The 27,561-nt window shown below is 42.6% G+C and overlaps 1 protein-coding gene across 1 annotated transcript in view; it reads left to right on the forward strand.

Moving 5' to 3' along the window:
• The window catches only part of NPAS2 (neuronal PAS domain protein 2), a 105,181-nt gene that overhangs the window by 23,886 nt on the left and 53,734 nt on the right, over positions 1-27,561 (forward strand). The gene's annotated exons all lie outside the window — the stretch shown is intronic.

Raw genomic sequence — 27,561 nt, forward strand, 5'->3', positions numbered from 1 at the left:
ACTGGCCAGAAGGCTGATGTGAAGTGAGCGCTGATAGGATCAAAAGCTCTAGCTGAATCTTGGCCCCATGAGGGTTGATGTAGGACTGGTAAGCAAGCCTGGGGATACACGTGAAGTGGGGCTTTGGGGATGGGCACTTCAGTTTGCTGGTGGATCCTGTATCTGTAGAGAGAGAAGCAGACAAGGCAGGAGTCAACATTTTAAATTTACTTTTCTAACTATTAGAAGTCTCGCGTGATGATTAAAGATATAATAAGGCTTAGGGTGGTGATTGCAGTTAAAATCAGGCAGAAGTGAGCTGCTCGGTATGCTGGGACAATCACCAGGAATTGTTGGGCTGCAGTGAGTATTTGGGACATCTGCTGAGAGGCAGATGCTTTGCTGAGTTTCACTGTCTTCATTTTGGTTGGGGTTAAGGGAAATGGGATCTGAAGAGTTTAATCAATTTTTGGTAGAAGGCCGAGAGTGGTAGGATGGCAGGAGGTTTCCCCAAGGAGCTTAGAGAAGATTAGTTTTCATTTGGGGTTTGGAGGGACTGCAGAAACTGAAGCACTGCAGATTTAGAGATAGAATGAATCCTCAGTCTTGAGGAGAAGAAGAATTGGCTCATTCTTTTCCCAGCCTTACAGATCCAGTCAGATATGAAACTTCTATCAGTCTCATCTCTAAACGTAACTTACACATCAAAAGTTCACGTGCCCTTCCTCACAGTACAAATAACTACCTGCTCTTCAGCCCCAGTACCAGTTCAGTGCTATTAACACTTGTGAAGCCGTTGCTTCTACTACCCCATCCTTTAAACCTAGCTCTAATGCTAACCCTCATCCTTGAGATGTTTTAGCAGCCTGTCTCTACTCCAGGGTTATGCACAAACCATTTGCTCTGCTGGCATTTGTGCTCGGTCCAGCTCAGTGGGTCTCTTGAGGCTTTCTAACATTGCTCATCCTCACTCCCACCACAACATGGACACTTCTGCTGGACCCAAGATACAGAAGGTGTTTGCCCCAGCATCTGTGGTGTTGTTCCAGCCAGAGAGGTTTTTTTTATTAGTGAAATTGAGACAATGCCAGAAGGCAGGCAAGAACCCTAGAAATCTTTGCTGATGAACATATCACAAGCAAATACAACAAAGCATAGAAAGCTGTAAGCTGCTTTACTCCTCGGATCAGTGGTTGATGATCCCACTTTCTCATTCATTCAGAAGGAACACGTCACTGACCAGACACTGTTCTTTTCAGCATCGAGACAGGGTCTCAAGAAATGGTCCTCTTTGTGGTTTCTTAAGGGAGCTTCTTAGGGCCTGCTGCCTTAGATGGTATTGTTCCCAAGCTACCTGCCTGCCAGTCCTTGGTACGTTCTACACAGACACAGCCAGTGCATGATAGGCCTTGGCACAGTTTCTATATTTGACAAGACCATGAAGCCATACTTGTGTTCGGGTCGCTTTGTCCTGGTTTTTTATCTAAGCTTTTTCTTATCAACAGCACTTTCATTTCAGTAAGCTAATAATAGCCCTGGAAAATTTTGATGTATCAGCATAAAGGCTTTCCATGTCTAAAAAGCGAATTTGGAAGTATATGCTGCACGAGGGTGAGCAATGAGGAAGCCGACGTGTTGGCTCAGGCTAAGGTATAGCCTTGCATTTGCTCTGGGAGGCCTGTTGATGAGGCTTTGCTGTTGTCTTTAGCTGGATCATCAGTTAAACCCTTTGATACCCGCTAATTAACTCAGTTCTTTGGGTCCAAACTCTAGTTCTACACCAAGCCATTAAACCCAGACTAATATAACCTAAACACATTATTCCCACTCAACCTCACAGCTGGTCATGCTTTACTGTGTTTATGCTCTTCTGAGCTTTATAAGCTTTGGTCTTCCCAGCAGTAGCACCTGCTTTTCATCCCCATCCTTAGCCCAAGTCTCAGCTCCAGCCAGAGTGTTTAGAGACCTGAGCAAACTCAGGTCTCCAGAAGTCATGAATGCCAGCCTAGATTGAATCACAGCTTTTCAGTCTGGAGGAGTCAGCCAGAAATACTCAGCTCCAGCTTTTCCAAAGCCAGACGCCAGCTAACACCATTCCTAAGCTTGTATTAGTGGCCATGTGGAACAGCCTGTGCTGTCTTTGAGCCGTGAACCCCTAAGACAGAAGGATGCTCTGGGAAGCACACAACAGCAGAAATGAGCTTTGTTTATGGTACCAAACTTGTCCTTTGAAAGTGCCGCTGCAAGGTGCATTTTAGTTTGCCTTCTAACTATAGCCCAAGCACAGGCCCTGAGTGGTGTGTCCTGTGTTGTCTTCTAGTTTTCTTTATGGAGAAGTACAGCAGTAATTGCACATACGAGTCAAGAAATGCTTGTGGATAAAGACTGCTTTTCTCAAAGCCTCTTTGTAAAACAGACACCCCAAAAAACAGACATGTACGTCATGTTATTGTTGGTATTTTGGCACTCTTTTGAGAAAGGTGGAGTGCAGTAGTTTATAGTCAAGGTCATGACAGCAGTTCCATTAGGATAATGCATATTTTCCTGGGCAAATAGTCATGGTACTATTTATCTCCAAACGGTGTTTTCACAATAGAATAGAATCAATGTATCTGATTCCAGTTCACATACATTCATTTTACTTACCAGTGGAAATTGATATTACTCATCTTTGATAAGTACTTAAATTAATTCCTAATACACATTTCCTTTAATGCCTTTCAGCCTGATGCAGTTAAATTAGCAGGACTAACTACTTAAGAGTACTGAAAAGAAAGTAAAACATTTTTAGGATTAGACATTTGAGACAGTTTTACACTTTAGCATATTAAATCCATGCAATGCAGGTTTTAAAAAGGGCTTCAGTTACTCCCTAATTAGAAACAAACCTGTGATAAGACAGTGTGCATCTCTAGAGACGAGTTTCCCTGTGGATTGGAGAACAGCATCGCTATGCGCACCAAGCTGCCACGATGTGTTTTAAATAGCACTGTGATATCCCTTCTTCTAGAGAAGGGTGCATTCTCAGTGTAAGTGGTAATGTAAACGTATTCTCTTCCATGGCTTGTTTAAGAGCAGCATTCAGGGCAGCCGAGCTGCTTTCACTCAGCAGGACCGTATTGTTGCCTGAAGCCTGGGATCAAGCACCCACAGGTCTCCGGTCACACCAGGGAGGTCAGAAGTGAAGCACCACCACTATATGGCTTTACTTGGCTCTCTTACTGGAAACTGTGGATCTGCTGGCATCTCAGTGTCTTCTGCCATTTTGGGGAAGAAAGCCCACAGAACAAAAGCTTTCTAATTGAAAAGCATGAACTACTATATCCCCTGCTGGTCTGACAGAATGGGAAACTTGCTTGGGCAGTTCATGTTTTACCCATGTCACCCCCTGGACCAGAGTCTCGAGGTGATAATTATCCCGTGTGGGGGAGGAAGCAACAGGTAATTTCAGAGTTTTTACTCTGGTGGACACTGCCTGCAAGTAGCTTATGAGCTATGTGCAAATGAGACACATCTAATAAGAAATTCTGGAATGTTTAAGTATCTTCCCATATGTTTTTGGTTTTTACTGAAAAGGTCATAAACTCTGAATTATTTCATTAAAGAGAAGATGTATTCCAGTTTTCCATAAAAACAGTGTCCCAAAGATTTCTTTGAAAGATTCACAGGGTGTCTCTGATGTTTTTTTGCATGAAAATATGCCCTTTTTCAGACAGTGAGTGCTATATCACCTGTTTGGCAGTCTTCTCTTTAATTTATATTTCATTAATAATATTTTACACACATCTTTGTTTAAAAAAAGGCCTAAATATGTGATGATCTAGAAACAATTACTGAAATATCCATTAAAAACTTCATCTCTACTTTCCATTCCCTTCTCCTCTTCCCTCCACACCCTCCATCCTACAACCCTCCAATGCAAAGCAGGAAATGCAGGCTTGGAAAACTTGGGAAAAACTTGAACTGAATGTATTTGAGAAATATCTTTTGTCAGAATAAGTAGGAAAATGCAGTGTTTATGTGCTGAAATGTCACCCTTCAAAGTACTTTCCATACCATGAAATATTTACAGTTAAGCTACTATGAGGTCACTGTACTGTGTTAGCTGTGTTATGCATATGGTTGTTTATTTTCCAAACATTTCTTCTAGCAATACGGGTTTGTGCTGTGTGGCTTTGTGCATTATAGCCTTAAGTCTGCTTACTTCCTATCTATGAGTCTTATGGAACCTTCTTGTTAACGGCTCAGTGATAGTGGCACCTTCTATTTCCATCTTTCTTGTTATTTAATTAGTCATTTTTACTGCTTTACAAATATATCAACTAGGAAGAAATATCAGTAAGTACATTGTGTGCTTTACATCTCTGTCTTTAGTATTGGGCATTTTTGGTGGCATTCGCAAGCCAGGATATTTTCCTTTTTCTTAGGTCTACATCTGGCGGTAGTTTATATGTGCTAACAAAATTTGGCATAATAGAGTTTTGATTCTTAAAGAAGTAAATAAAAATTAGTTCTAAAGTGAAACTGCTGATATTTCCGTTTTCCCCTAAAGGGAAAAAAAAAGGCAAAATCTGTTACATTTTATTTTTACAGTCATCTCCAGAATATTTAAATCTCTGAGTAGACTACAGTTTTAGCAGAATTCAGTGAGATATCCTTGACTCAGGCTGCAGGTGTAAAGCAAGTGTGAAATTAGGGAGGAAAATTTGTGAACATGGTGTTGATTCTGTCTTTCGCTTGTTTACTCTTCTTTGTGCCGAGAACCACAAAAATGAGGATAGGAAAGGTCAGAGAGAGGAGATGAAGAAAGTGAGTCTCAGGGGTTTTTTTAGCTTTTTCTGCTGCTCCAGGAAAAGCTTTTGCAATTCAAAGAGCACACATTCAAACAAAGAGGCAGGCCACCAGTCGCACAAGTTCATTTCTCAGCCCTAAAAGTGCTGTCGTAGGTGTGTGTCGTGTGCTGTGATGTAAGTGTCCTCATTTTAGGAAATGAGTAACTGCTAGAGAGAAAGTTCCCACACTGGAGCAAAGGCCAACCTGCTTGTGTGCATGAGAAGGGCTGGATGATGCCAGTAAGGCTGGACATGCTGGTGTGGGAGTGCTCATTTGTACTGGATGGTGGTGGCAGCCATGGTGGATGGAGAAGAGGGAAATAAAGCACTTCCAGAAACATTTTGGTGTTGAAACTTTTTGCCCAATTGCTCATGACAACATATTTTTTAAGACAACAAACCAAAACCAAACAGAAGTTATTTGCATTTGTGTGACTTGAGTTAGCTTAATGCAATACTGTGTTCCCCTAGGTGTGTATCACTGCTATCCTGAGAAGACAAAATGGTTCTGTGTTTGAGCTTTTTGTTGTGTTCCCTCTTTTCTGACTTGTCTGTTGAGAGTCATTCTCTCTAATCTTCTAAAGCGTGATGAATGCATGTCAGCATTGTGTAGCAGGCTAAAGGAAATTTATTGGTAAAGGGAAAATAATTGTTTCTGTGGCACTTTCGTCCTGCAGGAACCCTAAATTAAACAAGTATAATTGCTCCACCTCTGGGGCAGGTAGAAGGAAGTGGTAGAATGTTAAAGCACTTAGTCTCCTGTTCCTTCTTGAGCTTTTTACTCTCCTGCTCTTTCTGTTAAGTGCAAGTATCTCTCCGATTTTTTGCTTTCTGAGAAAAGTCATGTCTGCATTTGTAGAAGAGTCATGCCTGCATTTGCAGCTAATGAGCATCAAACTCAGCTTAAACAGAGTATTTCAGAGTAAGTCAAATGTTGCTTGGTCTCTGGTGCTCAGCACAGCTTTCATTTACACTAGAGGCTGACATCCAGAAGAAACCCAGGCCATGCTGCTTCCATGCCCTGGCTTCCTTCTCTTCCCATGCCCAGCCTTGTGCTGGCAAGTATGTGCAACATCTGCACGCATGAATCACAAGCCTCAGAAAGCAGGACAGGCAAAGAGGCCTCACTCTTTCCCTCCCTGTTGTCTTACAGTTTTAAAACTGTGCTTTCCTCCACAATGGGAAAAAATACCTCATAATTTCTCAGCTCTCCTGAGGTTGCATGTTCTAGTGATGGCATTTGCCACTCACTTACCAGGAGAAAAGATAGAGGCAAGGGATGCAGAGCTTGGATCAGCTATTGCGGCCGCCAAAGTGCTAAAGTTGCTTGTACATGTTTAAGTAATGACAATGCTAAGGGTAGTGGAGAAGAGTCCCCCAGGAACAGAACATGAACATTAATTATAGGGGGGAAAATATATTATTAACATCAGACTGCACACTACAGGAGATCCCAGTGTGACTATTAAAGGAAATTAATTACCACCTCTTTTTACCTTTCAGATCAACTCTTCTTTATAATGAGAATAATTCCTTCGTTGTTACCACTAGTATTATCAACTGTAAGGGAATATTTTTTTCTCATATTCCATTCACAGCTATTGTGTATCTCTCTGTTTTGAAAATAAATACTTCCACTGGAGGCATTGCATCCCTTTTAAGGGGAAGTTCCCCAGACTCAGCTCAGGCTGTGTAAAATGGGGCAATATGCTAAAATATTCATTCCTCTGCACTGATACTTGTGAAATAGCATTCTCTGTTTAAATTATTTTCCACGTAACCCACTACCTTAAAATAAAGCAGTTAACGAGATACTCTTTTTTAGACTACTCCAGCTTCACAACGCTCATTTCCAGGTCCCAGTGTATTTTCCAAATACATCTTGCATGAACTCACATGAGAAATTTTTTTCTGGCAAAGTCAGAATTGAGGTCAAAACTGGACTAAAAGAAAGCTCATTACAACTTTAACATCTGTAATCCACCCTGAGGAGAGAAATGAATGCAGCGAGCAGGCCATGAATGCATTGTTTCCATTGTACTCTTGATTAACTTATAATTCACAAGTGAGGGACTGTGAAGGAGACTACTGACTGATGGAAGGTCACCAATTCCAGGAGGAAATAAATGATATATAGGCATCCCATTCATCACTTTATTTGTGTAACAGCATTTGGGACTCTGTCTCTGTAGAATAAAGCCCATTTAAAATCTTTTAATATTTTTGCAAAGGCAAGGCTGGGGAGCTTGTGTAATCTCAGTGACAAAAGAACTGTATGTAAAATTCACATCATCCCAGGGCAGCCAGTGACTGTTTCCTTGAAGAGGGTGCTAATTCCCCAAATTCCTCATGATTGTCCTTGGATAGAGGCCAGTATTTTTGTGATTTTTTTCCATGCTGTGTGAAGATCTGCTGTCACCCTGTTACTTCTGCTGTAATAATAATCCTAAGCTTTGCTGTAGGGTTCACCTTTGCATTACAAGGAGCATCCACTTCTCAGAAAATCCTTTATTACAGCTCTGTATCTAATTAGTGTCAGGTTCCCAAATTCTGGTATAATATGAAGATACGGCATCAGCTGGTCCCTTTCTTTCTAGAAAAGCAGATAGCCAAATATGAGCAAACAGGCATCAAGCCCCTGAAGCAGTATCTCTCTTTACCACATTGAAATGGAGGCAGTGAACACAGGAGCTAGTCTAAGCCTGGAAGGAGTAGGAAGAAGTCAGGATGCTCCACTTGTAAAGGCTGTAGAGAGTTTGAGTCAAGTAAGACAAAAAACCAGAAAGTGGGTGGTAATACAGACATCACGGCCAGATGAAGAAAAGCCCTTTGCATATATATCCCTATTTTTACTTCTGTTAAGTAATACCGTGGCAGTAGGGTAGCTAGACATGAATGAAATAACACTTTATTTTCTCTACAGTTTATTGCAGAAATAATAAATGCTGTGCTGCACAGACTTGTATGTGATCTATGTTTTTGATGGCTAACAGGATTGCTTTGGAGCAGGTCAGTGCACATTCACACTTTAAATTGCTTTGGACAAAAGCAAACTAAGTGTACCATGAAAAATGTCATCACGTAACATGGCATCGAAAAGATGATGTATCTCTTTACTATGATACTTTTATTATGCCTCAGAGAAAATCCACTTTAATGCACAGCTGCAAAAAAGCCCCACAGGTCTTAGGGCAAAAAAGATACACACTAACTAGAATGGACTAGCATTTTCTGTCACATAAACTGGCAGAACTGCTAAAATGCATGAGGTGGGACATAAGCTGCATCTTTCTGAGTGTTGTGGGGCAGGGGGTTTAGTGGTAAATTTGAATTAATGAAGTCATAATGCTGCATTTCGTTATAATGCCCGTTGGGAAGGACTGAAATGCTAGATAAAGAAACAGAGAAAGCTCTGGAATGTCTGCAGAAGCTTAAGGTGTGGAGCAATCAAGGCACAATATTAAAATAAAGTCTTAGCCAGCAAAGGTCATCTTTGTTCAGCCTGCTATGCAACAAATATGTCAGTCAGTATGACAAAAAAAAAATCTTCAGCCGAATTCCATCTCTGTCCTATGTAGAGCATGCAGCATGATTGGAGCTGTGCTGAGTGGGCAAATCCTCACCCAAACCACGACTCCAGTTAGCAGGAAACCTCTTCATAAAAGAAGCAGCTGCTGTGCTTGGTCATTCTAGCTCTATTTCAGTGACTGTGTGTAGTGCTGGATCACAATTCCAGGTCAGCTTTACAGAGCTTTAGCTCCACACATTTCAAAGGCTTTAGTGTTGTTTCGCGTGGATGTGAGTCAGAACAGAGACTGGCCTCATTTCTCTGTCCCAGCTGACGTGCTGGAGGATGCCAGCAGGCAGACGGTATTTCCCCCGTAGCACACCTGGATGGGATGGCTGCAGAAAGAGGCTGCTCTCACCAGGGCTGTGAGCGGTCAGGAGGGCAGGTTCGTGCACCACAGAGAGGGGCAAAATCCAGACTGAGCCCAAGGTAATAGGTTTGCTAGTTTAGGAATAATGAAACAGCAGATGTCTTTGAATGCACTCTAGGAGCAACCAGGTCAGAGACTTGGTTTGTGGAGTTTAGATTTTGAGAGAGAAGCAGCAGCAACCTGTCCTCTGACACATGGTGCAAAGCTTCAGTCTTTATTTAACCATCTCTTTGGGATGACAACCTTTGATCCATCTTTCTGGTATGTAGTGTTGGGGTTTTTCCTTCCTGTCGTTTCCACATGACAGTGGCTGCTCTGGTCTGCAGTTTAGTTCTTCAGGAACAGTCTAGAGGAGGAAAAGTGTCTGCATCTGTGAATGGGATAATACAGGAGAAGGGGTCAGAGAACATCTGTTTCCCAGGGAGCCTTCTTAATGCACTTCACCACTGACCCAAAGATACATTGCAATCCATGATAGTCAATGCAATTCCTAGCAGCACTTGGATTTTCTTTCAAGGTTTCTTTTCCAGCTTTGCCCCGTCTGTAATTGCTCATCTCTACAATCGAAAATCATCCTAGCAGCCAACACAAAATAGTTGAAAGATAGCTATGAATTGAGGAGCTGTGCTAGCTGTTCAGACATTTATTATCTTTTTTTTTTTTTTTTTTTTCCTTGGGTAATAGGAAAGTTAGAACCTTTCGATATTTCAGCAAAAAAGCAGCAGAAAATACCCCTGAGGACAGGCTGCCTAAGCTCTGATCCTGTATCTGAAGTCCAGTACCAATGTTTTCTCTCAAGAACAAAGTAATTCATTCAGCTAAAAGAGAGTGAGATTGACTTTGAAAATTAAAATCAATGCTTTAATTCAATACACATACAATTACCAGCTGTCAAATGGCATGTAATGCACTTTTACTGAAAAAAAAAACAACGGCACAAAAGATGAGAAAGGAGGCTTTGACAAATGTTAGGATTCTCATAATGATGTTTTTTGTGTGGTTTTGAAAGCAAGACTGCAAAGTTAAGCGCTGTAGATGATAGGGCATTATGCAGAGGGCATAAAAGGACCAATGGTGTTTTTCAGAACACATATCACTGCTCTCTGTAATGCTCTTGTCACAAATACATGGTGATTAGCTATTTATCAGCATGAAAGCACATCATAAAACATTCCACATATCATTGAGTTTCTAATAATCTGTGTCACTGTGAAGATTAATACATTAAGTCAGTCCACACAACTTCATGAAATACGTTCCTTTGCCAAGATTTGTGTTGGGTTTGGCAAATGAAGGATGAAACACTGATGAAATCGGAATATCTACTTTTGTTGATTAGTCTGTGAAATAACACATTTGTTTTTTCACTCTTTAACACTGTTTTAAGGGGATAATAAGGGTGCCCCTGGTAGCACTGTCAGCTTCTGAAATATCTCATCTGCCTTCTCTGCTGCTACAGTCCTCCTTAGACTGTTTTGGGCCGTGAGTTAGCTATATTGAGCCCTGCAGAACTTTTTGCCATGTGAAGGCATACTAAAGACCAGCACTGCATATCAAGGTCCATATTTTCAATTTTAGATGTCCAGAGATCAGCGCTTAAATCTATATTTACCCATTGGACTAACTACTCTCCCAAGCATCCACACGTCCTTCAATTCCAGTTTTATCATTACATGTATTTGTCACATGTACTTCCCCAGAGCTCCACTGTGTCTAAGGACACCCTGAAAATAATATTTTATCTAAAAGACAACCAGTGTAATTACTATTTCTGAAAACAAACAAACAAAGAAACGAATCAGCCTTAACATTGCAAAAGGGGAATTGCTTCAAATCACAGAAGACCTCTGAAAATCCTTCCACATATTAAGATGGCTAAACATACTGCCATCACTAGCTCAAAACCACGTGTTTGAAAATGTTGCCCTGAGCCCACTCAGTACATTATTTGGAATCAGAAGAATGATGAATCCAAAGGAAATACAGCTTTCTCAGAGTGTGACTGATGACACCCATCTCCAGTTCAGGAGGGAAGGTGGAAGTTCATTTGGATTGATTTATTAGTGTTTTTTCCAGACTCAATAAGATACTTGATAATTAATGGCACAGAAATATGAGTTCAGCTGAAATCCTTCATAAATTAAAAGTATTTAATTTAATAGTAATTTAGAGGATTTTGCAAAGTGCCAGAGCAAGATAACTACATTTGCAGAGGAAGCAAGATTGAGAGAACTGTCTCCTGGACTGATGCAAGTAATGCATCTTTATAGCCATGTGGGTCAGAATTCAGTAGCAGTATTACTATCCTTCACATTAACATTTCCATGAAGAGAGAAAAAATATATCAGGAAAACTATTCCCTCACATTTCACTCCTCGCTCTTTAGCTGCCGAGAAATTTACTGTGTGCTTCACACAGTACGCTCTGAAGTACAGTTTAGGACTTCTCATTATTTCTCAGGATAATGTCAGTTTTAAAATAGCTTGGAACAAGACAGTGGACTAACTGAAGCACAGCTGCAACTGCTTTGTGGCGCTTTCCCGTAAAATATTTCCGAGTGATTAGGAGAGAGGAGCAAATCTAAGGAATGACAGCCTTTTAATACCTTTCTGTTCCAGCTTCCCGTGAGTACAACCATAGCTTAAACCCTTTTGGATACCCAAGCAGTGGCAGTTGGATGCCTGCTTCTCGTGGCCAACGCGTCCATCAGGCTTTGGCTGTGGTAGCAGCACTCACGTGCTTCCAGATACCCAGTGCCAACCCTCAAGCAGGGCCTCTGACTCAGGCACTGGATCCGGTACAAGGGAGGGGAGAGGGGATGGTGAGTGCTGTGGCGAGAGGAGGACAATGCCCGTGCCTTGGGCCCCACTGTCATTACTCTCGAGAGGAGAGGGTCCTGGCCCAGAGTGCCGTGGGCAGCTGGGGAAGCAGGACAGGGAGAAGCTCCTGCTGCTGGACAGAAAGCCCATAACTGGGTTCCCAAAGCGTACATCTGTCAGCTTCCGGATGCTGGACCAAGATAGCTGTTTTTTCAAAATGAACAGGGCAGTTAGACATTAGTGGAGCAGCATTGGAAGGGGTGGGTGATATAGACAGGTGTCAGTGTGCACTGCAAACATGCTAATTGAATTTTCTGTGCAATTTTCCCATGAATTTGGGTAATACGGAGCATTTTGCCTAGGAAAGATAGGTTTTACTTTTTTCTGCCCTATGTCCTTGAGAGGGAGATGGCTTGAAACAGCAGGGTGATAATTTTCAGAGAAGAGAGCAAAAGGGCCAGGGCTGAGATTTGGATGAGGATGTCCCTCTTTTTATCATGCTTGTTTGAAAAAGCTCTCCTTTACTTTAGGGGATTTGAGCGACTCCCTGCAGCAGATTTTAGGACTGGAACATGTTCAATCATGGTCAGAGAGGATAAAGTGTACTTAATTCTCTGCTCTTTAGGTGGTTTACATTGGCACAGGCTGAAAGATTTAGAGCTCTGAAGTTTACACATTCACAAAGTCTTGGTGTTCAGATTTAACATTATGTACTTTTTTCACTTGAAGTAGAAAACAATAGGAACCAGCAGAAAAGTTTTCTCCGGATCTTGCCTTTTGAAGTATCTAAAGAAGGGAGGCTAAGGAGGGGAAAAAAACACCCATGGAGAACCTAAGGTTTTTCTGTTTAAAAGCAAAGGTCCCCAGACCCAAATAACCCCAAAATAGTGTGGCAGTAAGATGAAGTAAAAAATTTTCAAAGTGAAGTGCTGTGACATCAAATTTTATACTACCTTTGGGACAGTTTCTATAAATTGATATCTTTTCACAGACGCTAAAGTTGCTGCAGTTTCAATAACCACCTTGAGACTGCTTTAAGCCTACCCAACGAGGAGGAGCAATAGGGTTTTTGCAAATAAATTTCTCAACCTGTCCAGTGACAACAGCATTTTTCCTAGGGTCCCCAAAACTGCCTTTGGGATCTCTCTTTTTGTGTGGATTTTAGAAACAGGACTTGGGACTTTCCCTTTTCTCCTCATCTCAACTCACGGCCCTGTGATTTACCTCTTCCAGCTGCTCATGAGACTGTGAGCCAGAGGACCCATCCCCACCCCAATCTCAGCTCCCTGCCAACTGCTTCTCTTTCTTTCCTCTTTCTCCCTCTCCCTGCCCTCCCCCAAACTGAGCTGCCCTACTATTGGAGTCCAGGGCATTCCTTTGGTTGCCCTGGAGGGTCAGGGACCTGGGCAGGGGGGTCTGGGACCCCAGCCCAGAGCTCAGAGAGACACTGGCTTTGATCTCAGTCCATGGGAAAAACTTCCTACACTGAGAGAAGGTTTACAGGCCACAAGAATGTGAGAAATAGTTGTTTAGCTTATCACAGGGTGAGAAAATAGTAGTTTTAGGTTCCTAGCATTGAAGTGAATGGGGACAAGATGGAGAATCTGGGGCGTTGTCTCCTTCTTCTCCTTCTCCTTCTCCTTCCCTCACTCCATTTCTGCAGTGACATGGCACAAAGTAGTTTGTGAGAATTGGGTCAAAGTAAAGATGACCTTTTCAGTAATAGTGATAGACATTGGTAAGAAATAGTAAACAAGAAATACGTAGTAATTAGTATAAAAGATAAGGACAGCCCAGCTCGGGGGGAGACGTGAGGAATCCATGCAGCTGCGAACATCTTGTCGGACTCCGAGAAAATTGTAAGATAAGAAACAATAAACGAAGTATGCAACCTTGAGAAATCTAAACCTGAGAACTCCGTCTCTTCCTTCGGCTCGGCTCGGAGCTGTGCAGGGGAGCAAGGACCCTGAAACCACCTCAATGTCAGGGAAAGCCCCCGACATCTGGCGTCCCTGAGTGAGAAGAAACACCCTACACAAGCTTTTTGGTTTGGTTTGGTGTTTTGTGGGTTTTTTTGTGTGTGTTTTTTGTTTGTTTGTTTGTTTTTGTTTTTGTTTTTTGTTTTTGTTTTGTTTTGTGACACTGGGTAAATATGTAAACCAGCAGGCCTACAGTGAGCTGCATTGATGCTGAACTGCATTTCGACAGCCAGATGAGATAATGTTTCAAGAGCTGCAGTCGTAGTACTGGCTACAGAATAGATGGGATGTAAAGTACCTTATTTTCTGCAGGATATTTAATCTAATTTTTTTAGGTTATCTGCAAAATTCATGGTGCACTGAGGGTTCAAGTCCTGTTTCTTCATATGTGGTGCTCCAGTAATGGCTATGGCACTACATAAATAAAATGTGATACAGGATGAGTTGAGATCTAGAATTATGTCAGGTTTTACCACCTCCTAGTTTTTTTCCTGGTAATTATGAAAGATAGGAAACAGTGTGCAACAACTGATAACCCTTTGGGACATGGACACGCACTTAGTGTGCCTGTATGAATATTTGACACAGATGGCAGATAAAATAGCAAGTCAATTGAGATTCTGACAGCAAATTTTCTTGAAAGTGAAAAGGGAAAATGCATATTATGAGTAGAAAGCTGCACCCATCAGAGCCAAAAGATGCTTTCCTCCCAATATCATTTGGCACAGAACAGAGATTATTTTGCAGTTCTAAGTCATGCAGTACATAAGTGCGAGGTGAATCACCACATCAGTATTTCACTGTGGTTTTCCAACTGTCTCTATTCCTTTTCAAAGTTAATATCTGGCAGAGGTATAATTTGATCTTTTGCTGTGGGGCTTTTAATGACTTCTCTGTTTCTGAACTGCCGCAGTTGAGTGAATAAGCTAAAATTTAAGTGCACTTTACACTCTATGGACTGTATCCTTCATTTAGCCTGTGTTCAAGAGGACATTAGCCTGAGACATCTTAAAATCTCTGCTTCATTTTGCTCAATAGGGAGAGTTTAATGTACAATATGAAGTAGGAAGATGTCGGTGTATGAATAAAAAATATAAACAAAAGCAGTTATAGTTCTCTCTTGTTCCCGCATTTCATCAGTTTAAAGCTGTTTTTATGCTAATCAGTGCTGGATCACTGGAATGCACTATGCATAGAATAAAGAGTTTTTCAAGTTATTTCCTTGTGTAGGATCCGTAAGAGGATATCTGAATTCCGGAGCCAGATCAGTTTTAATTGATTCTAAGTAATCAGATTCTGAACTGACAATATATTGATATTAATTATTTTGGGCTCTGCACTTAAATTGAGCACACAGCTTAAACAGTAAACTTGTGTTCTTCAGAATCCCCCTTTTGAAGTCACAGCTATCTGAAGGGATGGTTGGGATGGGATTTATTCCCAGAGGACCAAGAGAGAGCAATTCTAGCTGCCTTGCAAGCTCCCCATGCAGCACCGCCACACACATCATGTAACACAGCAGTGTTGCTCCACAAAAATAGAACATCTATCAATTACGGTTGAAGAGGCAAAAGCCTCCCTCTAAAATTCAAGACAAAATCCCCCGAGAATGTTGAAGCCAATAGCAGAAAAAGGGACACAAGGTGCAGAAGAACTGACAAATTAGAGAATTTCCCATGTGGGAAGGCAATATTGGCCCTTAAAGCTGGCCTTCCACTGGAGAGCAATTATGCAGAGATTTTTCCTATCTCTGTACTGTCTTTGGGGTTGTTTCTCCACATCTTATTTTTTATTATGCTGACCCATAAGAGTTACCATTAACTAAAAAAACAAAAAAAACCCAAAAAAATCCACACAAACAGGAAATGCCATATGCTTGGTACTGTAAAGGTTTGAATTTTCATCTCATAACATTTTGTTTTTCAAATCATTGTATTCCCAGTAGCACAGCAAAAATCATTTGCTTTAATGCAATTGCTAATAATGATGATATCAACACAAACCTCTGTTTGTTCATCTGTTGAGCTCATTGAATAAAGAAGCTTATCATTTATCTGTGTAGAAGCTTTTAATTAGTTTTCTGAATTTACTCCAGAGATTAATGGGCAGATGATATTCAATATATGCTTTATTGTTTTAGTTTCTTTATTGAGTTATCTGAATTTGTATGCTCTTCCCTCTTTGATCCTTTATTTTTTTTTCTCTCTGTTAGATAACTGTAAAATATTTGTCTGCAAACAGACTAATAAAAAAATTCCACTAGGCCATTGCACCTGGATGGTGGTAGGTGGATCACAACAGGACACAGAAACAAATTCACCTCTATCAGGGATTATAAACTTTGCTCAGAAAATACCGTCACTGAAAAGTGTCACTTGCTGGCACTTTTCAGGATTTCCAGTAAGTTGGGGAGCTACCTTTTCCTGCTCACACCCAGCACGAATAGTTTGTGTATTCAGGCAGTTCTTTTTTAACTGAGATTTCTTGTGACCTTTTCGCCCGGCTGCCCCCTTTTCCCCTGGTCATCAGTTACTGTTGGCCACTGCAGCATGGCTCCTGCCGTCCCTCGGTATCCCTCTTACCCATGGGACTGTTCCCGTATGGCAAAGTCATCCTGTGCAGCTTCCTGCCGTCTCCACCCGACAGGTCTCTGCTTCGTGCAGTGGCTCACATCCTTTGCCTGCCTGGCAGGTGCACGAGCTCTTGTTGAAGTCCACATGAGGACCCAGAGCAGATGAAGCTCCACCCTTGGGCTGTTTAGGGAAAAAGCTTTAAGTTTGTCCTTTCAGTGGAGCAGTGGTGTCACTGACTCCTGATGGCAGCCAATATCGGTAGACTACTGCCGTCCTGGCTTAGGGACTGTGCCCTCTTGTTGCCAAGAAGGGAAATCGAGACCAAGCTGCTGAATCCATCTTTGGTTTTCTTAATTTCTTGTGTACTGGGAGAAGGCGCACCTTTGAAATGCAGATAAAAGGGAATGGAAACCCTCAGTAAACAGCACGTCATTTTTATTAAAAATAGTGTCCTGTGTAAATATAAAGTTCAACATTATGGGTTTGTTGGCCCAGTAGGAGAGGGATTAAAAATGCTTGTTAATGGGATTTAAAAGCAGGATTTCAGTTATATTAGCTACAAAAAATATAATTATCATAATTAAGATTGCAAAGCACTAACAAAGCTCTTTAATAATTTTCCTTTTTCCTTAGAGATTCATTTTGTAAAACCTGATTTGAATTTTACATCACGCTGGAGAAACTTTATCTTTGTAGAAATGAGAACCACTGGTAGCATGAAGGGTCTGAGAAAAGCGGTACTTTGCACATACTGGAGTGTGGCTCAGTCTGAGACAGGAGGGACTCGAGGGCATAATTGTTCAAGATGGCACAGAATACAGGTGCAGCCTTGGTCAGATGCTGTAGCTGGCCTCTTGGCAGGTTTATGGACTTAGACAGAAAACTGGGAGACTGCAACTGGAGAACATTCCTCCCCAAAGTGTCATGCAATCCAGCAGGTTGTATGTCTCTATCCCTGCTGTCTTTAGGCTTAGGGATGCCCAGGCAAACCCTGAAGCCTCCTGCATTGCTCTGGTCAGAAATCACATTAAAACTCCACAGGTTACGTTACCTGCAAGGGAGACAGCAAGCAATACAGAGCAATAATCTGTACGGTCACAGGCTCGAAGAGTCCCTTCTGAAAAGAAAGAGACAGCAAGTTCTCAAAATTAAATGACAACAAATTGTCCATTTAAAAATATCTCCCCCAAACTGCTTTTCATGATTCATCTCCCCAGATGATTAAATATTTAGTTCTGCTGACAGGGATATGATAGTTACTATAGAGCAGAAAATTTAGTGCAGTGTGTGCGTTATAAGCAGATGTGTTATCAAGCTTTAACACAAAAGTGATGGGATTATTGGTGTTGATATCTGTATTTATTTCTGTAATACTATATAGGGATTTTTTTCCTGTCACCAGCAGATCTAGGCTGCAGCTTTGCCTCTTGCATGGAACAGGGAAGTTGTCTTGCAGGGTCTCTGCAGGGACAGTCACATTGTCCCCTCATGCCTCCCACCTCCACAGCCCCATCAGGGGCAGAGCAGCTGAGCACCCATGGGTATCACCATGCTGTGATGCCCGTGAGGATGGGGAGGGCTGAGGAGAGCACTCACTCCTGGCTCAAGTCCCAGTCTTCTCCTTGGAGTTTGGCCCTGCAATTTTTGCTGGTTTGAAGAAGCAAACAAATTCCACATGGGCAGGGGGAGGGCAAGGATGCTGGGAGAGGACTGCCCTTCACCCTAGGTCCTGTTTAATGACGAAGGAGATGCCACATCAGAGTCGGTGCCTAAAACTCAAAGGAACTTTGGCTTCATGTTTAGTTTCTGCTTTCCTGATGAAGTCTCCACAGAAACATTTAGTATGTTGTTTCAGCATCTTATGTGTGGAGAGAATGATCACAGCTGGTGTAAATTGTGACAGTTAATTGAATAACACTGTCAAAAAATCAGAATTTCTTTCTAGAACACAGTTTTCTGTTAGCAAAATTACTTCTAGACCCAGAGCCTTTTAAAGGAAGAGCAATTTAGTTGAGAGCCATTCATAATCACTTAACAAACAAATAAGTGGAGGGAGTGAGACCAAACCATGTCAGCTCCTGGACATCTTGCTTTACATTCCAGTGCCACCATAGCCTGTTTAATTGTATGGAAAGAGTTAAAATGATCTTGTCAAGACTCGCTGCCAGAAAACGAAGAGGATGACTGATAACAGTGCCATTGAAAGATTAATTTTCTGCTTGTATTGGTGTTTCCCAGGTAGTTCATGTCAAACAAAATAAAAATTCTTGCATTTTTTGACAAATGAATCTTTATAGTATTATACTTGGATATTTTGCCTGTAGCAGCTGAGCATTTGAGCATCAGAAGATTATAGGTCAAATGTTACATTATTCTACTTACTTAAATATTTGCAGAAGAACATAAACAGATTCTTACAACTAAGAATACTTTATAACTGAGTCCATTTTCAAGGGAAGGTTTCAGAGCTAATAATTGCAAAATAATCTTTGCAGCTCTACCTCCACATTTTGAGCTGCATTTTGCAAAGATACACATGCATGAGGGCCTTCTTCTAGCAGTATAGTGTTGGGCACATTTTAAAGTCTTTGAACATTTGGGACTTTCGATACTATGAGGATTAAAGTTTTATAAATACCTAAAACACTTTAAGAACATGAGAAGGAGAGAGAGAAGAAAAACAGGTTTTGCAGTCAAGGGCCATTCTCCTGAGAGCCTTTTTCTTCCCCCCCCCCCTTTTTTTTTTCCCCCTTAATTCTATCATAAAGTGATTTTTTTCTTTTTTAATCAACATCTAGAAGTGGCATGACAAAGACCTGACATACAGACATACGATGCCAAGATGTGTATCTGTTTATAAAGCAGGAGTGATGTCAATGTAGAGGAGGCAGTGCACAAGCTATTCCTAGTACAGAGACCAAAATCACAATAAAATATATTTCAAGAACATATATAATATAGGAACTAATTCGAGGGGACTGATTTGCTTAGGATACATAGCTAGCTCAGTAGATCCAGAATGACTGGACAATTCAGGTTGAAAGTGAATTCAGATTGAAACCTCAGGAGGTTTCCAGTCCAGCCTCCTGCTCAAAGCAGGGTCAGCTCTGAGGTCAGACCAGGCTGCTCAGGGTTTTGCCCAGTCAGGTCTTGAAGGCCTGCGGGGATGGAGATGGCACAGCCTCCCCAGGCAGTCTGCTCCATTGTCTGGCTGTCCTCATGGAGAAAAGTTTCTTCTCTCTTCTTTAAACTTATGCCTGTTACTTCTCATTCTCCCATCCTGCACCACCCTGAGGGGTCCAGCACTGGTTCTTCATTGACCCCTTGTAGGCAATGAGAGGACGCTTAGGTGTCCCCAAAGCCATCTCTTGTCCAGACTAAGTCAGTCTGGCTATCCCAGCCCTTTCTCATAAGTCGAGCACTCCAGGCTCCACCACTGGGGATGCTGCTGACCTTCCTCCTGTTAATCTATCTTTTCTGTCCTAGGAAACCCCAGACCAGTCACATTACCCTAAATGTGGTATAACAGGTGCTGAGTGAAGGGATGTAAACCCTGCCCTTGATCAGGCTGTGTTCTGTCCATGCAGCCCAGGCTCCTCTTGGCCATAGCCTGCTGCCTTCTAGAGCTCTCAGGGCCTTTCCTGCAGAGCTGCTATCTTATCAGTCAGTCCCCAGCCTGTATCAGAGTTCAAGGCTCTTCACTCCCAGGTGCAGGATTTGGCAGTTGTCTCCACTGAATTTCATAAGGTTTCTGGTCTGTCCTTTCCTCAGCCTCTCAGTCTCCCTTATGACAACAGCCCTGCCTTTGAGCATGAAGCCAGCAAAAGTGATGTCACTGCTCTCTTCCCATCCACAGATCCTGTCATTTCATCATAACAGGCAGTCAGGTTATTCTTGGTAAATCCGCACTGGCTGTTTTTGATCACCTTCTTCTCCGTGTGCCCAGCCCTGTGCTCCAACAGGACTCGCTCCATGATTTGCCAGGGACTAAAGTGAGGCTGACTGGCCTGTTGCTCCCTGGGTCACCCTTTTGCCCTTTCTTGAAGGCCAGCATTTGCCTGTTTCCAAGCATCAGGGACCTCGCCCACCTCCACAGCCTCTCAAAATGAGAGATCAGCATAGCAAAGGACACCAGCAAGTCTCCCAACGCCCAGTGAGGCAAGTAGTCAGTCCTTGTCAACTTGTATAGTCAACTTCTCCCAGGCTTCCTCAAGTTCCCTGAGTTGATCCTCACCTGTTGCCGGCGCTTCTGCTCCTCCCTGTCCCTGCTTCCAACATGGAGGCTGGGAGACCTTGCTGCTGGTGAAGACTGCCTCAAAGCAGGCATCAGCCTTACCTGTTTTGCTGTCGCTAATTCACCTCCTCACACACCTCCTGTACTGCAGCAGTCCTGCACTTTCATTGTTCACCCTTTTACTACTGATGCAGCAGCAGAAGCTTTTCTTGTTGCCCTTGTCATGCCCTGCAGGTGTCACTTGAGGTGAGCTTTGGCTTTCCTGCCACCATCTCTACATTCCCAGTGAAGCCGGTACAGAAAGACAGTACCTCCGCCGGGTGATGTACCATCCCTTGCCGCTTCGGCTTATGTGTAAGCTTCGGCTGTACACAAACTAGTAATGACTGATCATTTACCTGCCCTGTGCCTCAGTTTCCTTTTTGAAGTGCACCCGCTAACTCCAGTGCATCAGCCAGGCTTTGCCAAATCCCTGATCCTACAGGTGTCAGGTGTCACCGTGCAGGGACATAGGGTCTGAGGCCCCTCGTGCGCCCCGTGCCCAGCCCAGGTGCTTCATCTCCCGGCTCGTACAGGAGGCGAGAGGGCTGCCAGCAGACCGCTGCAGTCACATCCTCCGCCGTTCATCACACGCAGCGATGTTACCGAACTGACCTACTTTCCCCATCCGCCCACGGAAGGCTAATCCTGTTTAGCATTGCTGGAAGGGGACGGGCACGCCGAGAAGTGCTCCGAGTTATACAGATGGCAGTCTTTGCTGATTAATGTTAGTTTAATTTGTTTGTCTTTCTGTTTCCAGCCGTGCGAGGGGAGAGCAGAGCAGCGGTTGAACATGGGGATTCACAGCCTGTTCACTAAAGTCTGAATGGCTTTAGTCATTCAGCAGTAATAATAGCAGTGGGGAAGATAAGGAGCATGTGTGTACTGATCTTCATCAGAGCTCCAGACACTGCACAAAACTTTTCACGTTGCTCACAAGCCGGAGATAAAAGATGCCTGTCACCGTGGCCATGCTCCGGCACAGCATTGCTGAAGTCAGCCTTCTCACTCCTGACTTAAACCAACGTGAATCACACTGCATCTACAGAGGGGTCACAGGCTGCACACCCCAAAATTCAGCTGGCACCAGGGTGGAGGGGGCAAGCTGTCTTAACACAAGGCAATAGGTCAGGGTTTCTGACATACGGAAAATAATACTCCTTTCCGCTAAATGGAAGTACTGTAAAGAAAAAAACAAAATATGCTCTGAGCCTTTATGTCTATTCATCATAATCTCTTAATACTCATCTCTATTGCCTATGAGCATCTTCCTATCATCCCCAGTTCAGAAGAGGTGAGCAATAATTTCTGTCAAATTTCATTATTTTTACTGTCCACATGTGGGTTGTTTTTAATGTCTGTTTGCTTTAAGCCTGTTACCATCTAAAGATTCATTGTACACATATGAAACATGAAACAGCCCCTAAGGTTCATGAAGTCCAGTATTTTCTCAAAAAGTTTCCTTCTTTTCTTTTTTTGAAGCCTCTAAACATCATCTCTAGTGTAAACCAAATGAAGTAACGTACTGAATGCAGGAAGACCCCGCTATACACTGTCAGGCAAAAACTCTAAAGCTGGACACTCTATGATGCTTCTGGATTTTTCCTTTACTCCTAAAAACAGTAATTCCCATAAAAATCTCAGCGTGACCCATGGTGACTGCAGACTGCCATTCTCCCACTAAAAAGCCACATATCTTCCTCATGTAACCATGTATATCATCAGGAAAGCAAATTTTTACTATCTTAACTTTTTTAAACGCTAGTCTGTTCACATTCTGATAATCAATTTTTATTGCTATGTTGGGAATGTGTCGTGTTTGATTATGGACTCTGCCATGTTCTTTTGATAGTTCATAGGTTTGTTATTGGGGTTTCCAATAACTCTGAAGGGTCCAGCCTGTTCAGAGAAATGGCTTAAATCACATAGCAAGAGGGCATGGTCGAGTGCATCTTGAAAACCAAAAGGTTTTAATAAAATAAAGAAACAAAGATCAAAGCTGAACACAGTGCAGGGACAGGTCCCACGCACCTGTTAAAACACCCCGAGAATGCCCTGAACCTCTTTCAGTTTTGCTGTAATCTACTTAATGATCGAGGAGGGTTCTACTGGCAAATTGCAAATAAGGAAAGGTACAGACTTTGAAGGACAGTGACAAGGTCCAACATTGAGCATTGGCATTGAGCCAATTACAAAGAGAAAGACTCAGAACTTTCTAGTTTGGTTTCCTTACACGTTTCAGGTAAACTGAAACCCTTTTCCTTATACAGAAATACCTACTTGGGCATGGGGGGGGTGCGTTGCAACAGTTTATATCAGAAAAAAGAGAACAGAGTGGTACAGTTCAGTCAGATGTGTCTATGAGTCTGTTGATTTGTTCTGATTGGTGTTTGTACAAATCCTTCTGCTGTGTGTTCACGCTGTACCCTTCCTGGTGGGATATCCGAGTGCTTCATCCATGCTACAGAAACTTGGAACAAGGTGCTTAAAATGGTCAGATGGTCACTGCTTTCTTGTCACTCTGTGACCTTTCCTGCTGCTTCCTGTTTGCTGATCTTTCTCTTTGCCTTCCAGCAAAGGGGAAAGGAAATACTTCACTTGTTACTGTGATTCATTTCAGAACTCTGCTTAGCTGAGGGGAAGCTGGTAGAGTTCCTAGCCACAGTAGTTCTCCCCAGGGTGGGCAAGTCCAATCTAACCCATGCTGTGGAACACCCATGGGATGATGTGATTGACCAACCAAAGTGCCCATCAGACCTAGTTCATCATCCCTGGGCGGGGGATCTAGCAGTGATACCAGCACAGCGACCAAGCTATGCTGTTCCCTGTGCTAATGGGTGCCTAGAAACTGTGCCCCTGGATCATGCCTAGAGCCTCTACTCTCTTTTGGTGCCTTCTTCCTATGTATTGGATCCTACTCACTAAGCTCAGGATGCCATTGTGTGGCTGGATCTGGCCTTTGAATCCTGAACCCCACCAAGCTTACCCGTGTGCCTCCTGTATTACACTGACCTCTGCTAACAGCCTTTTCCTCCCCTTCGAAGAGGGGATGGGAGATTAGCTCCCTGTTGAGGCAGAACAGGAGCAGTGCTGAGCAGAGATGGGCCCTGAAGGCTAAGCAATGTGTCTGGAAGGCATGGGAGCATGTCTGCCCTACACCACGTTGCTCCTTCTTCCTATCACAAAGATAGCAGTTGTTGGGAAGAGTCAGCCCAGAGGTCCGAGGGATAGTTCAAGGTGTTTCATCCCAGCATCCCAGTTTTCCACACAACCCTTGTCCATCACCTGTCTTTGAGAGGAATGTTCTCCAAGTGCAATATCATCATCATTAATTAGGTATTGTACCGGCATCCCAAGTGGTCTGAGGGTGTGGTCTGAGATGTAAGGCTCGGGTATGTCTGTGGTGGGTGGGCACACTCCTCCTCCCAGGGCTGACCATGCCTGTACAGGACAAGTGGTGGGATACAGGCAGACCTGTGGGGTGATGGAGACAGACACCCCAGTTTGCCAAAAAGGGAAGAGGAGAAAAAGCCCAGTATTTTCCTTGAGCTGCCAAAAGTAAGGGCCAGGGAAGCACAAACTGTTATTTCTAACAAAGGTCCCCCAGGCACGTCTCAGGACCGCTGAAAGAAATTTACGTCTCTGATTTAAGTCAGTTGAGTTAAATGAATATGATTAAAAATTCTTGATAATTATCAAGCTGATTTGTAAGAACTATTAGCTGGCCTTGTGGCAACTTAATGGGAAATCAACAACTGATTACCTACATTTGAGTGTCTACAACATATCCTTATGAGCAATAGGGCAGTAAGGAGTGAAACCAACCTCACCAGCCCAGAAAAGTAGTAGCTTAGCTCAATAAAAAACATGTTTCTAGCGCAGGATAAGGTGATCAGTGCCAGATGATTTTTTATAGTGCAAGCTCTGTGTCCACTGGGAATAGACTGTATCAAAATAAACATGTGCAGCCTTTCTTCTGGAGAGTCCCTGGAGCAAGCTGGCACTCTGCCTTAATTGCTTCTTTCCCAAGCAACCATTTATTGTATGAATGAATGTGGGGGGGATGTTTGTGCTATAATTCTGCATCTGATAACTAAGCCAGGGTTACATGGCTAACAGTTTTGGCCAATCTTTTGTTTACAAAATGACATTCTTCCCTACTTGTGGGTATGCATCTTTCTGTGTGTACCTCCCTGATGGGAGTACGTGAGCTTTCTCCTCCTTGTTCCAAGTAGTTCCCATCTTTTTGCATGATAGTCTTCCCTCCTTGATGAAAATGATGATACTAATGAAGCTCCAAATGTAACTGTCGCTGTTAAATACTCTGTGAGAAGGAGTTACATCATGTGATGCTCTTACCTATAGGTTTCCAAATTCCCTTTGTTATCATGAAAGGATACTTCACACTTTGAGAAATACTTGTGCCACTTGCTCTTTTATGTCACTTCTTTGCAGGGGAACAGAGCCTTGGTATTTACTGCCTGCCTCCATCATTGTAATGAGTCAGAGTTTTCTCCTTAACCAAGAGACAGCAGGTTTCCAGTTTGCAGTTTGAGACCTTCACAGCTGAGGGATTGGGAGGATAATATAAATCAAGCACTAAACACATACCTAAGTTCCATGCCATGGCTTTCTCTGTCAAGGTGTAAGGAGAGGGCTTTGGTGGGGCTCCGGAGAGGGATGGCAATACCAGCTCGCAGCAGTTGTATACTCTGATGTATCTATTTTATTGAGAACAGTTTTAATTTCATATGGTATGTATGTACTAGCAAACCCTGTTAGCAATGCTTAGGATGCTCTAGAGATTTTGCCATGTGAACAAACAGAAGCAAAATGACAATTAGATATTGTCTCATGCTAGCAACAGCACAGCAGGTCCAGAATTTCATGTCAGTCAGTGAGAAACCTTGTTTACTGGAAGCTGGCCATGAATTGCTTTACAGATCTAGCCAAATCCTTGGCAGAACAGACCAGTTAGATCTGTTGCATTCTCTCAAGAGCAGAGGCTTCCTGGCAGTGTAATTTCTTGATGGTTGACGGGGTACAGCTGTAGGAAGCCCCTTTCCATTAGGTGCAATTTGCTTCTCCAAAAGAGCTGGGGCTGAGCAGCACCGATGCTGACTGTCTCATCCACCTCTGTCCTTCCTCACAGCCACTCAGCACACATCCACATACTCCTACTTTCTATTGGGAATCTGTTACAACCAGAGGAACCTTTAGGGATTCAGGGACAGTGACTTCTGCTGCTGATAATGCCCCATTTTGATTTCCATACCCAAGATTGACAGGTGTGCATGCAGCAGAACATTTTGTGCTGTGCTAGGCTGGGCTGGGCTGTGCTGTGCAGATGGTGAGACTGGAACAGGTTACCCAGGGAGGTTGTGGATGTCCCAACCCTGATAGTGTTCAAGGCCAGGTTGGATAAGGCCTTGAGCAACCTGGTCCAGTGAAAGGCGTCCTCCCACCATTGGGACTAGATGATCTTTATGGTCCCTTCCTACCCTCTAACATCCTATGATTCTATGACTTTGAGCAAAGGTTTAGCAAAGAAATGCTGCAAAATCCTAACTGCTAATCCTGCCATTTTAATGATGCCTTCTGTATTCTTGAATAGCATATTTCTATATGCTATTCTATTCTATTTCTAGGCTGCAATAAGTGAGCAAATAACAGCAAAACGCACTGAATATTGTCACTACATTTTAGCCTGAATTATTTGAAAACACTGTGATTGGGATTACAGTTTCATTATGGGACTAAGCAAATCCATACCTAAAAGACCCATTAATAAAATTTTGCTGGGCTTATACATTTTCCTAGTATAAAATATGAATTATGATATGGCTGACTTCCAAATCAAAAGTGATGGCTGAATGTGGCCATTTTGCAAGTCAAAACAAATATCTGAAAAAAAATGTAAAAATGACATGGTAATATTTGTTCTTTTGTTCTGTATAACGGAATTTAGCAATTTAAATTTGCTAGTTTTGACTAAAAAAACTTGTCCCTTGTCCCTCATATTTCCTGCCGATCCTTCATCAAAGAGCAGAGTGCCAATATGTAGTAGCTTTACCCTCCAATCAGTGACCACTGGCTCTAATTCTTGGTAACTCATTTGATAAAAAGTTACGGGGTAGTTTTGTGTTCTTATCTAACTGTTGAGTAATAACCAGATAGAATATTGCTGTTAGAGAACTAGTAACAGAATCACTGTTTTTACTATCATTACATTTTCACTTTGTGGGATTTTTTTAATAAAATGTTCTTTAAACAGGCAAATTTATGTGTGACTCATATGTAGAAAATAACATGGGCTTAAATAAAGCCTAGCAATTAATGTCCTTCCTCCTCCCTTCCAATTTTATTCATGTCTTACATGTTAAGGACTCATTATTTGAGAAACACCGATTGCTGAAAAAGAGTGTTTTCATTGCCTATCATTACACCACTGTTTTGAAAATGAGGCTTTGATTGACAATATCCAGTGGCATTGTGCTGCTGTTTCAGAAAATATTTGTGTGGGATGCAGCAGCACATGGATTTTGTACCCAAAAGGGGTGCCAGATGCCATGAGGGGTGCAGTAGGACACGGCTTCCTTCTTGGGCTGAAGTGGTTACAGATGAAGTGTCACTTTCTCGTGAGGTCGTGGAACAAAGGAGGGTGGGCAGTGAGCTAATGACAAGTGTTTCTGAGGGACTCAGCCTTCAGCTGGGCTGCTTTTGTATTTTTCCCTGCCTTGCCTACACAAAGTTACTTAACTTACCCAATTTACCCTTTCCTCCTTACAGCTCACACTGCTGGAGCAATTGAGCTACAAAGCTGAGGTCACAACGTTTTGGTGAAGATTAGCAAAAAGAGTGATGGGGATGGGCCAATCCCCATGCTTGGTGCCAGCATGGCTGGGCAGGTGGTCTGACTGGGCTGCAAGAGAGTTTTTTCAGTATGGCTTAGGCAGTGGGATTTATAAGGGTAATTTGAATTTGAGATGTAATTCAGTAGAGTTACTATCATCTCTTTTGGCTTTGGGTCAGGATCCACAGAGGAGGATGAAAAGCTTCCCAGTAGGAAGAGCACCCTCAGAAGTCAAAAGGCATCAGTGATGCTGGCTCTTGCACTGAAGGTGGTTTTAGTGGGAACATGGGGGCAATGAAAATGCTTTTCAGCTTG

This window comes from Hirundo rustica, chromosome 2, assembly GCF_015227805.2.
Source record: "Hirundo rustica isolate bHirRus1 chromosome 2, bHirRus1.pri.v3, whole genome shotgun sequence".
Lineage (NCBI taxonomy): Eukaryota > Metazoa > Chordata > Aves > Passeriformes > Hirundinidae > Hirundo > Hirundo rustica.